The sequence below is a fragment of the Rhipicephalus microplus genome, chromosome 7 (assembly GCF_043290135.1).
Source record: "Rhipicephalus microplus isolate Deutch F79 chromosome 7, USDA_Rmic, whole genome shotgun sequence".
Classification (NCBI taxonomy): Eukaryota; Metazoa; Arthropoda; class Arachnida; order Ixodida; family Ixodidae; genus Rhipicephalus; species Rhipicephalus microplus.
The window spans coordinates 67,135,859-67,148,959 of record NC_134706.1 but is presented as its reverse complement, the minus strand read 5'-3'; positions in this window follow the sequence as shown (position 1 = coordinate 67,148,959).

Genomic DNA, 13,101 nt, shown 5'->3' with positions numbered 1-13,101 from the left:
TTTAGAAAGCGCACCACACATGTCAAAACGGTGGTACCTCAGGGTTGGTCTTTCCTGGGATTAACCGTCTGATTCTTAATGAAATCATTGTGGTTCGAAGTAAAAGAGGTGTAACGAACGCGCCCTTGATCATGTCTTACGTTTATTACTGCTTTAGTTTTACTTTGAGAAATATTGCCGGAAACTTAGCACGTGCTGGCATATACACGAGAGATATGGGGAAAGAAATGGTGGAAACGGTCACAAAGCCCTTTATCTATCATGTTTTTTCCCTCGTGCGTCGCAAATGTGTTCGCTAAAAAAAGTCTTCGAGGTGACATATATATATATATATATATATATATTATGAAGTCTTGGTAGTCTTGGCTGCGATATATATATATATATATATATATATATATATATATATATATATATATATATATATATATATATATATATATATATAAATATATATATATATATATATATATATATATATATATTATGAAGTCTTGGTAGTCTTGGCTGCGACAACGTTTATTCGAGGAAAGACCTCGCAAAACGAACGGGCAGAGCCAGCACACAGACGATGACAATTATGATGACCCAGAGTGGCAATGGTGGCAAAGAGACAAGCGGATGATGGTGATTGTGATTATGCAGGGATGAGGATGATGTAAGTTACAAATGCCCACACTAATTCCCCCCACTTGGAAGCGGACACCCTGGCCGCCGTAAGTCAAAGTGACGTGGAACGTCCCGTGAAAGGTTTCATGCGACAAACGTGGACAATCTCTGTGCTGCGGTAGCGGCGGTCTGTTGGGGCGACGAGTGGTGTCACACGATAATTAACCGGCGAAGTCTGTTCTAAAACAATGTATGGCCCGATGAAGCGTGGTTGGAATTTGTCAAAGAGACCAGGAGTGCGAATGGGTGTCAAAAGCAGCCCCTCGTCACCAGGTTGGAAAGACAAAACGCCGTAGGATTCGTCATAGATGATGTTCCGCTCGTGCTGTCTCGCTTCAGTATTGATGCGAGCCTGATGGCGAGACTGGGCCAGGCGGGAAATGTATTCTTCGCTAGAAAACTGACATGAATTCCCATGGCTGCTAAAGAAGGAGATGTCGAGAAAGGTATTCGGGGTGCGTCCGTAGGCGAGGTAAAACGGTGAGTAGCAAGTTGTTCGCTGAACGGCGGTGTTGTAAGCGAATGTCAGGAATAGTAAAAGAGTATCCCAGTTTTTGTGGTCAGGTTGGACGTAAACGGCTATCATGTCTGCAAGGGTTCGGTGAAATCTTTCTGTGAGACCATTTGTCTGCGGGTGGTAGCTTGAAGCTGTCTTGTGAGTAGTTCCAGAAGCGCGCAGTACTTCATTTACAACATGTGACAGTAACACTTTGCCGCGGTCACTAAGCAGTACACGAGGAGCCCCATGACGCAGTATTATTGCGTGAAGAATAAAGTCTGCAACTTCCACAGCTGAGCCTGTAATACCAGAGGAAGTCTCAGCGTAGCGTGTCAGGTGGTCCACGGCAGTCAATATCCATCATTTGCCAGTAGATGTGACGGAGAGAGGCCCATAAAGGTCAACACCTACAACCTCGAACGGCATTGAAGGGCACGGAAGTGGCTGTGGAGGTCCATCAGGTGCCGACGTGGGGAGTTTACGACGCTGGCATGGGTAGCAGGAACCGACGTACCGAGCTACACTAGAAGAAAGGCCAGGCCAGTAATAACGACATCAAATGCGGTCAAGAGTTTTTTTAAGCCAAGATGACCAGCAATCAAGTCGTCGTGGAAGGCTTCGAGCACCTGCAGTCGAAGAGAGTGTGGCAGTACAGGAACCCAGCGCTGACCGTCAGGGTGGTAGACGTGGCGGTAGAGAACCCCATTGTCTAGCTTAAAGTTCAGGAGTTGACGACGGAGTCGCGCTTTTGGTGGATGAGAAACTCCCGAAAGGTGGTCCATCATGCGTCTGCAGTATGAATCGGACCACTGGCGGGAGATAAATGTTGGCTCGTCGTCCGAAAAGGGTTGCGTTATTGATGCGAGCGTATGAACTTTGGTAGATGTGGCTGTTGAGTTCTCACCAACGCTCATATGGGTAGTTGGAAGCGGGCAACAAGATAAAGAATCGGCGTTTTGATGTTTTCTGCCTGACTTGTAAGTTATGTCAAAGTCGTACTACTGCAAGCGTAGTATCCACCGACCCAAGCGTCCGGACAAGTTCTTCAGTGTAGAAAGCCAGCATAAGGAATGGTGGTCCGTAACAATTGTGAAGTAACGGCCGTGGAGATAGGGACGGAACTTCTGGACCGACCAAACCACAGCCAAACACTCTTGCTCAGTTATAGTGTAGTTCTTTTAAGCAGCCGTGAGTACGCGACTGGCAACAACTTTCTCTAGGGAAGACCCCTCGCGTTGTAGATGAACGGCTCCTATACCAAGGCCGCTAGCCTCGGTATGGAGGATAGTTGGTGCGGCTTCGTCAAAGTGGCATAGCAGAGGTTCAGACGTGAGTGCCCGCTTCAACAGGTCGAATGCCGTTTGACATTCTTGAGACCACAGAAAGGGGACGTTGGAAGCAAGTAGTTGGTGTAATGGAGCAGCAATAGAAGCGAAGTTTTGGATAAACCGGCGAAAATAGGAGACGAGGCCAAGGAAACTGCGAAGCTCCTTTGGTTTTTCGGGGCACGGAAAGTGAAGGACTGCAGAAATCTTGTCAGGGTCAGGCCGGATGCCATCTTTGCTAACGACGTGTCCTAAGACCTTGATGGATTTGCTAGCGAAAGAGCATTTCTTCGTGTTTATTTGAACCCGGCGCCGGCAAGGCACGTCAAAATTGGATCCAATCGTTTTAGGTGCTCAGGAAACGTTGACGAAAAGATAATAATGTCGTCCAGATAGCAAAGGCAACTTTTCCATTTCAGGCCGCGCAGCATGGTATCTATCATGCGCTCAAAAGTCGCGGGTACGTTGCAGAGCCCGAAAGGCATCACGTTGAATTCATATAGCCCGTCGGGGGTTGCGAATGCCGTTTTCTCCTTATCGTCTTCATGCATGGGGATCTGCCAGTACCCAGAACGCAAGTCGATGCTTGAAAAGAAATCCGCGCCTTGTAGGGAATCAAGGGCGTCGTCAATGCGTGGCATAGGGTACATTTCTTTGCGTGTGATCTTATTGAGCGCCCGGTAATCCACGCAAAACCGCACAGAGCCATCCTTTTATGGACCAAAACAACAGGAGACGACCAAGGGCTAGATGAGGAACGGATGACTTACCGTTTAAGCATGTCCGCAACGTTTTTATCTATAATTTTTCTTTCAGTTAGAGACACGCGGTAGGGTCGGCGGTGTACAATAGATGTCCCAACAGTTTGAATTCGATGTGCTGTAGTATTAGTGCAGCCCAGCTTAGACGAGCAAATATCGAAAGAATTTGCATGTTTCTGTAACAATGCGATCAGCTGCTGCCTCTGTGAATATGTCAATTCGCTGCTGATAGTGGTGGTAAAGGCGGAGGAAGAAACATGCTTACCGAGGCAAGGTTCTTTGGATGCGATGGCCTGAAGTGGCGTGACGAGTACAGGCTTGAAGTCAGCAACACGGGCCACAGTAGTGCCCTGTGGCAGTAAGATCTTCTCTGGTGTAGAGTTGACTGCGGTGACAAGTGCCGAGCCATTGCAAAAACGAACGACACCGGACGGAAGAACTATACCTTTGCGAACGCAAAGTGGTGACGGTGAGACCAATACATCCCCTTGATAGATGTCGTTGGACGTAATGCTGACAATTTGCTCTTGTAGGGGCGGGCGTTCGATGTCTTTCGCAGCGACCAGACGAAGTGGCTTCTGATTATCTTCGTCAAGCATGTAGTCGGTGACAGCGAGGTGAACGACGCGTTGTCCACAACAAATCGCCGCGGAAGCAGATGATAGATAATCCCACCCTAGAATTAGTTGGTGAGAGCTGCGGGACAAGACAGCAAACTGGACATGATGGCGGATGCCGTCGATGAAAACACGCACAGTACAAAGCGCGGAAGGGCGAATGACGTTCCCCTGGGCCGCAACTAACGTGGGGCCATCGTAAGGCGTCATTGCTTTCCTTAAATGTTCACACAAATCAGCACGCATCACAGACAATGTCGCACCTGTGTCCACCAAAGCATCGACTCACACTCCTTCCACTTCCACAGAAACCATGTTACACGGCCCTAATGGAGGAATTTCAGTTCTAATTCTGAATGCAGTTTTTCCTCCACAAACTGCATCACTTAGTTTTCCGAATGAATATCAGAGGTGAATGAGGCGGGCCGAAGTGAAGAAGTGGAACGGCGGAAGGGCGAAGGCGAGCGGCGTCTCGTGTTTCGGCTGTTTCGTGGTGCAGTCAATGCAGGAGGAGATGGAGACCGGTGCGGGGGAGACGAATAAGGCCGACCTTGATAAGACGCCCCGGTGTACAAATCCCGTTCACGCACATCGTTCCGACGCTCATCTTGCTGGCGCTTTCGGCAGAAACGAGATATGTACTAGTAGTAGTAGTAGTAGTAGTAGTAGTAGTTGTAGTATTTTTATTTACAGTAAGCCGGATACAGAGCTCACTGCAGGGGCAAAGGGCTAAAGGCGAACAGCGTGACAAAGTCCCTTGTCCCTCCGCAGTCCGTGACAGTGCAAAGCTTAGACATCAGCACTGACAAACAATATATATATTCAATACATTGGTTTCAAGCAACCTGAAATTGCAGACACAAAATTCGAATAGTGGAGCAGTGCGCAAGTCTTGTAGATTCTCCCTGTAATTTTCAAAGCAGCGCAATATTTTCTTTTGTATAGTTATTAACCTATGGTAATTCCCTTGTGATGTCGTTCCCCAGACTGACATCCCATAACTTACTTTAGAATGGAAGAGTGCATAGCACATACTTATTTTTAACCTCAATGGGATTAAGTGCACTGTTCTAAAAAAAACAACCAACAATTCGCGCTAATGCAGTGATCAGATGACTTACATGTGTGTTCCAGTTTAATTCCTCCTGAAACCATACACCAAGAAAATTTTGTTCCCTAACATGTGCGATGCAATTTCCTTCGAATTTTACAGCTATGTTACTAATAGGTTTGTTTAAAGGTCGGAATATCAGGTTGTTTTTTTCGCATTCAAGCGCAGTCCATTTTGCCTTAACCAATTCGAAGATTGCTTAGATAATTATTTACACTGACCTTCATAAGCCTCCAATCGAGCCTGCCATCACTAAGAGTCTCGAAGCGAAGTACGAGGAGCTTAGATCACAAATTAGTCGGACAATTCAAGCCGCAGATAATCTGAGCAATACAGCCGATGTTTGGACGCACGAAAACACAATGCGATCGTACCTTGGTCTCACGGTTCACTTCAAAAAAGGCAAGTAACTTGTTTTTAATTTTGAAGAATATGCCCTTTTTATTTGCCATTGTGCGTAACAATATTAAGTGTGCAGTCCTAATATAAACTTTTTTACTTTTCAGAAAATAAGCTAGTGAACACCAAAACAGGCATTATGTACATCCCAGGAAGAAAGACAACTCCAAATCTCCATGCAGCAATGCGCCTACTGTGCGATGAGTGGCATATTTGATCAGGCTAATGTCCGAACTATTGTCACAGATGGCGGACAGAATATTACGTCAGCCGTCCGAGATGAATTTGGCGCAGATGAGCACGTCTCCTGCGTTACCCATCTTCTCAACCAAGTAGGCCAAGCTGCCATTGGTCTAAAAGTGAACAAAGTTCCATCAGAAATGAAAGCGCATGGGATAGTGGTGGTCCCGGAAAATGAGCAAGAAGCAGAGATTGTCTTGGAGGACATCACTGACGCCGATGCCCCTAACTATGAATGTACATCTCTCATTATTCTTCGGCTGCTGCTGAAGATGGTGGAGAAGATTGTGTGCTTCGTTCGTACCAGCGATGTTGCGCCGCGATTGTTGGTGGAAATGCAGATGCAAGATGGCAAGCTGAAACATGAAAAATTGAAATTGATACAAGAAATCAGGAGCCGATGTAATTGTTGTTATTACATGCTAGAGCGCTTTTTTTAGTTGTCCGAAGCTGTCAGCCGGGTCCTCCTACACCTGCAGAAAAAGAGAGGCGCCACTCGGGTGAAGCCCCCTGTTATACTTGCTGGTGATCATCTCGGCGTCCTTGCCGAAGTAAGAGACCTTCTGAAGTTGTAAGAAAAAGTCACAATCACGGTTTCGAAGACCCATTCCGTGACACTCAGCGACGTCATTCCAATGATGCACGGCCTAAAGCAGGTATATCTTTGATAATTCAGTGGGGGTTTCAGTTACTCATTCTACACCGACATGTGCTCTACACCAACAATTTGAATTTGAATATCGTAACGTCGATATTGTGACACATGAAAGGTTTTGGTGTTGAATGCTACATGTTGGGGAAAATTAAGATAGTGCCTGCTGCTGTCTTTCTAAGTTATAATTTTAAATATTTATCTTCCTTTGTAGGGTATCCAGTGCTTCGAGTCCAGCCACCAAGTCACTTTTGATCTTCAGCAAAAGCTTCTTGAAGAAATTGACAAAAGCTTTAGTGGAATAGAGTACCTGCGTTCATACGCTGCCGCGACAATCTTGGACCAACGGTACAAGATTTGTTTTGGAGCTACCTCAGGCTGTGGCCATTATCGTCCAACACTTATGCAAGTTCATACCATGATTTACTTATTCATATTAGGTGGGAAGCATTTCTTAGTTAACCATAGGCACTTTGAGCGTATCTATTGATATCTATCTATTTATATCTATCTATATGTATCTATATCTATCTGTCTATATCTATATCTATCTATCTATCTATATCTATCTCTTTATCTATCTATATTTATCTCTATATCTATATCTATCTATCTATATCTATTTATATCTATCTATATATCTATCTATATCTATCTATATATCTCTTTATCTATCTATATCTATCTCTCTCTATATCTATATCTATATCTATCTCTATGTATATATGTATATGTATATATGTATATATGTATATGTAGAAGCTTGCGGGTATCAATTGGCAGCAACAAGCACAGGACCGGGTTAACTGGCGGAACATGGGAGAGGCCTTTGTCCTGCAGTGGACGTAGTCAGGCTGATCATGATGATGATGATGTATATATGTAGTCGGCTATGACATTTAGCTCTCTTGGCTGACCGTTTAGATAATGATATCGATACTAAACTTGTTATGACATAACATGACTGTATGAGGAGCATACTTCACTAGTCATGACATGAAAATCATGGCATGTATGTCATAAATGTCATGGTTTACATTTCATGGTCCTGCTGCTTTTGCGGTGGTTTTGTTCACATGACACGTTGCAAAACTGATATCGTATGACATGATATCATGGCGAACATAAGCGACAGGCATGACCACATGCCTCACTCGTGATGCGCTCGCTGCCGTTTCGCTAGCTTCGCATATGCCAAATTCGGTATTATGGAACGTGAGTAGATGACGATGGTATGTGACTGATTCAAACAATAATTATGAGTTGAGTGCTATGTAAAAACATCACTACATGCATGACAGGCTCATGATATGGTGGTGGCCGTTTCGCTAGCTTCACATACATATCAAGTTTAGTATTGCGGTAAGTGAATGGAAGACAAAGGAATGTGACTGGTGAAAAAGAAGATAATCATGAGATGCGTGTCATGTAACATGACTGCATGCTACGCTCTTGATGCACTCGGGGACGTTTCGCTAGCTTCACATGTACGAAATACTTAATACGTGACGACAACGGACGATACAAGTAAATGACATGTCCAAACATGATAATCATTACATGCGTGTAATGTAACAACATGACTACGTGTCAAACTCATGATGCGCTCATGGCCGTTTTGCTGGCCTCACATTTGCGATATTTGGTATTACGTCATGGGAATGGATGATGAAGGTATGTGACTGGTACAAGCGTGATCATGAGATGCGTGTCATGCAAGAACACGACAAAATGCCACGCTCACGATGCGCTCACAGGCATTTACTCAACTACACATATACCAAAAAAATTTCGCACCACGTGACGTGAATAGACAACCAATGTAAATGAAAGGTTTAAGCATGATAACCATGATATGCGTGTCATGTAAAACATTTCTTCATCTTACGCTCACAGGGCGCTCGCGACTGTTTAAAAGCTACTAAGGCTTACTAGTAACACTTAATAAAGCTTTTAGTAACGGCAAAAGTGTTAACCGTTACTAACTGCACTTACTAAATTGGTTGTAACATATGTGACGAACCATTACTACCTCAAAAATTAGCAAGTACTACTACCTTTTTCTAAGAGTCTAAGAACCAGTAATAATGTTCTGCATTAAGCAGAAAAGCAGGCACAAATGATTTTTGGGTGTGCGCAATGGCGAGAACTCCTCCTCGAAAATTTATATAAATAAACTGATATTCGAATGGCCGGTTTAATAGCGATGCTCGCGCATGAGGTGATAAAAATTACTGATGTAATTGACATCCATATTGTTACTTGCAGTAAGTAGACATCCCGGCTGCGGTGGCTGCATTTCTGATGGAGGCGGAAATGCTATAGGCCCATGTGCTCAGATTTGGGTGCGCGTTAAAGAACCCCAGGTGGTCGAAATTTCCGGAGTCCTTTACTACGGCATCTCTCATAATCATATGATGGTTTCGGGACGTTAAACCCCGCGTAACAATCATCATCATAGCGGTTGCGATCAAAAACAAAACGACTTGCACCACCTCATAATATGAACGGCCATCGCACTTTGTTGTCGTGTTATAAAAGCGAATTTCAATTATAACGCCGGTTATGAGTACATGCTTTTGCTATTGAAAGCAATGGCCGATAATTGAGTCAATTTCGCATATTCGATGTTATCAAACTTTCAAAGGAATACGCTTCTCTAGTTAGCAGGCCCGTCGCTCAAAATGTTTTTTTTTTGCAGGTATAGTTCACTTAAAACGTCGTGGAAGGCCTTGAACAACTTCTATTTTCATCAATTGTTTTCGGTAAAAGACAATCGAATCAATCGAGTAAATCTCGCATATGGGAACACGGGGTACCCCACAGGGAGCCGTGTTATCACCGCTCCTTTTCAACATTGCTATGATGCGCCTTCCAAGCGAATTGGCCAGGGTTGAAGGCACACAACACGCAGTAAATGCCGATGATATTACAATCTGGACCACTGAAGGGAGCCTTGGTGAAATCCAGGAACGCCTTCAGCAGGCTGCATCCTTAGTCGAGGCGTATGCCAACGATTGTGGACTCCAATGTGCTCCAAACAAATCAGAGCATCTGCACGTTAGAGCGAAGCCAAGAGATTAGTCAGCGATACACATCTCCCTGTCTGGGGTTCCCATCAGAGAGGTGGAGGAGCTCCGGATTCTGGGCCTGTTCATTCACCACAGACTCATACCGGACTCCACTATAGCGAAACTCAAGAGAATAGGCGAACAGTTAGGGCGCATGTTCCACCGCGTTTCCAACAAGCGGAGTGGTCTGCGGGGCAGGGACGCGCTTCGGCTCGCCCATGCCTTCGTGACTAGCCGGATCCTCTACGCCGTCCCATACCTTCGCACTAACAAGCAAGAATACGAAATAGATGCCATCATTCGTAAGCCTTCTAAACGAGCTCTGGATCTCCCGGTGGCCACTTCTGACGCCAAACTGAGGGCGTTAGGTGTGCTCAACTCCTACCAGGAGTTGCGGGAGGCCCACCTTATGAATCGATATACCCGGCTCGTGCAGACGGCTCCCGGACGCCGCCTGCTGAACCGCTTACATATACAGCACACTTGCACTGCAGAGGAGGCGGAGCGTATTCCGGAACTGTGGCGGCATATGCTCTCGGTCTCTCCACTCCCCAGTAACATGGATAAGCACACGCACGAAAGCAGAAGACAGGCGCGGGCTCGGACGCTTGAGAGGCAACACGGCTCCCGACCTGGTGTATTATACGTAGATATAGCAGTGCCTTCGCCCACGGGATTTTACACGGCCTGTGTAGTTAACCGGGAAAAGCATGTCAATGGGCTCTCGTTCTGAGCACAAAATCCAGAGCGCGCTGAAGAAGTCGCGATAGTGCTTGCTGCTGCGGCCCCAACTCGAAAGTTATCATCACGGACTCCCGGAAAGCATGTCCTCATTACTTGACAGGAGAGATATCCCCCCTAGCCAGCCAAATTCTAAAACGGGCTCTCGCTGATCCAGCCCCGAAACGCATCGTATGGGCTCCTGGCTATCAGGGCTTACAAGGTAATGAGGCCGCTGACGCGGCCGCCCGAGCACTTACCCACCGGGCTCCTCACCTTGGCTCTTATGACTCGGAGGCCAATACACCGCTGTTGTGGTTCAAAGAAATTCTGCCCTATTATCGCGACACTCACCGCTTTTATCCGGCTCCTGCAAAGGGGCTGAGTAAGGCGGAAGAGCGATCTCTAAGGCGCCTGCAGACAGGTACTCTACTGTCTCCTGCAATCCTAAAACATTTTGATGCGAACACAGATGGGCGGTGCCCACACTGTGGGGAGACGTGTAATATCTTCCACATGGTATGGGCATGTCCGAAAAATCCCCACCTACCCCCTTCCCCTACCCCTTCTCGAGAGGCATGGGAGACTGCCTTCCTCAACTGCTCATCACTAGAGTCTCAACGGGCTCTGGTGAGACGGGCGCGAGTAGAGGCCTCGTCATGTGGTGTCCCGGACTAAGGACGCCGACCATGTAGCGGGGTCATGCTTTGGCCCCGCACCTCTCTCTTTCATAATCATCATCATCATCTCATCATGTCGCATATTCGATGTTATCAAACTTTCGAAAGAATACGCTTCCCTTGTTAGCAGGCCCGTAGCTCAGAATTTTTTGCAGGTATAGTTCACTTGAAACATCGTGGAAGGCCTTGAACAAATTCTACTTTCATCTCTTGTTCTCGGTAAAAGACAATCGAGTCAACTGAGTCAACCTCGCATATTCGATGTTATCAAACTTTCGAAGGAATACGCTTCTCTGGTTAGCAGGCCCGTAGCTCAGAATTTTTTTGCAGGTATAGTTCACTAGAAACGTCGTGGAAGGCCTTGAACAATTTCTATTTTCATCACTTGTTCTCGGTAAAGGACAATCGAGTCTATCTCGCATATTCCATGTTATCAAACTTTCAAAGGAATACGTTTCTCTGTAAGCAGGCCCGTAGCTCAGAGTTTTTTTGCAGGTATAGTTCACTTGAAACGTCGTGGAAGGCCTTGAACAATTTCTATTTTCATCACTTGTTCTCGGTAAAAGACAATCGAGTCAATCTCGCAAATTCTATATTATCAAACTTTCGAAGGAATACACTTCTGTAGTTAGCAGGCCCGTAGCTCAGAATTTTTTCAGGTATAGTTCACTTGAAACGTCGTGGAAGGCCTTGAACAACTTTTATTTTCATCACTTGTTCTCGGTAAAAGACAATCGAGTCAAACTTGCATATTCGATAATATCAAATTTTCGAAGGAATACGCTTCTCTGGTTAGCAGGCCCGTAGTTCAGAATTTTTTGCACGTATAGTTCACTTGAAACGTCGTGGAAGGCCTTGTATAACTTCTATTTTCATTACTTGTTTTCGGTAAAAGACAATCGAGTAAGTCTCCGATATTCGACGTTATCAAACTTTCGAAGGAATGCGCTTCTCTAGTTAGCAGGCCCGTAGCTCAGAATTTTTATTTGCAGGTATAGTTCACTTGAAACCTCGTGGAAGGCATTGAACAATTTTTTTTCATCAGTTGTTCTCGGTAAAACACCCCTTCACACAATTTTACAAGGGGTAGGCTAGTACCCCCTCTCCCCTTTTTCCTCGGCTACGGGCCTGCTAGTTAGACACCGAATATCTTCGAACATATATGGTATGTTGTGCGTGCCGATTTTGACGTTTCATTTCACATTGCGTTCGTTTTGACTTTGAGCTTTCGTGTGTTGTAGTCAATAGGCAACACATTAACGACGCGTGGGTCGAATTATGAAGCGAACGTAAGTAACATCTGTTCGTTCTCTTGGCAATGTTTACTTTATTATGCGTACTGAATACTTCTATATTATATTGCCTACTTGTAGTATTATATCAATGACCCGGGCCTGCATGAGTTTAAAGTATACTTTGAAGAAAACGTGCAAATAAATGCGCCCTATCACCGCCAGAGTCGAAAAAAACAATATAACTAGAGAAACACACGGCAAACAAAAAAGACAAGCTAACTTAACAATGCTGCACTTTCAGCAATTTGAGGTGTTTAAAGTATTCTTGCAAGAAGAGCACCTTACCATGACACAAGGGCGCCCCTCCCACCATGTCGCACTCCTTGCCGAAGGCTGAACATCTTTGAACCTCCTCCTGATCGCAAGCCTTACGGCTTGTATCTGCCAGGAAAGAAAGTATCGGTGATGACAATCAAAATAGAATGTGCACTTCCACGCGTCGGTCCTAAGAAACTGCCCATGGCGGAGAGAACTGGGGTTCAATGAATGAGATTACAATTGCTTACCGATACACACTGGTGCGTGCGCTGTGAAGTCACACTTTTTTCTCCTAGATTTGCATATTTTCATCTCTTGTTCATTGCATGTCGTGCGAATTGTGTCTGCAAAGGAAACGACGGTGTTTAAAAAATACTAAACAAAGCACACTTGCTAAGTTTGCACTGAGTGGCGCCAGGCTGGGTCACATCAGTGCTGGTAGACACCTATAGGTGACCGTATCTTGGCTTGGCTTTCGTCTTCTTCCTTCTGTATTTCCTCTTGCTACACTGCACAATACATGGTGACTACTGTACTACATTGCTTGCTCTCTGATTTTGACGTTTCTTTATTTTGTGTCTTTCTGTAGAAGTTTTTTTTCTGTTTTTCTTCGCTTTATTTCTGTCCCTTCTTCACTAGCAGTTCTCTCGGCTTCCATCGTTTTCCCTCCTCGACCATAATAGCTCTGCTGTAGAACTCCCAAAGCGCGTATGTGTCACAAAAATCGGGCAAATGCCGCTGGTGCCTGCACTGGTCCACTAGAAATTAACAAGAAAACGCGTGGGCAGCGAACGCAGATAAGGA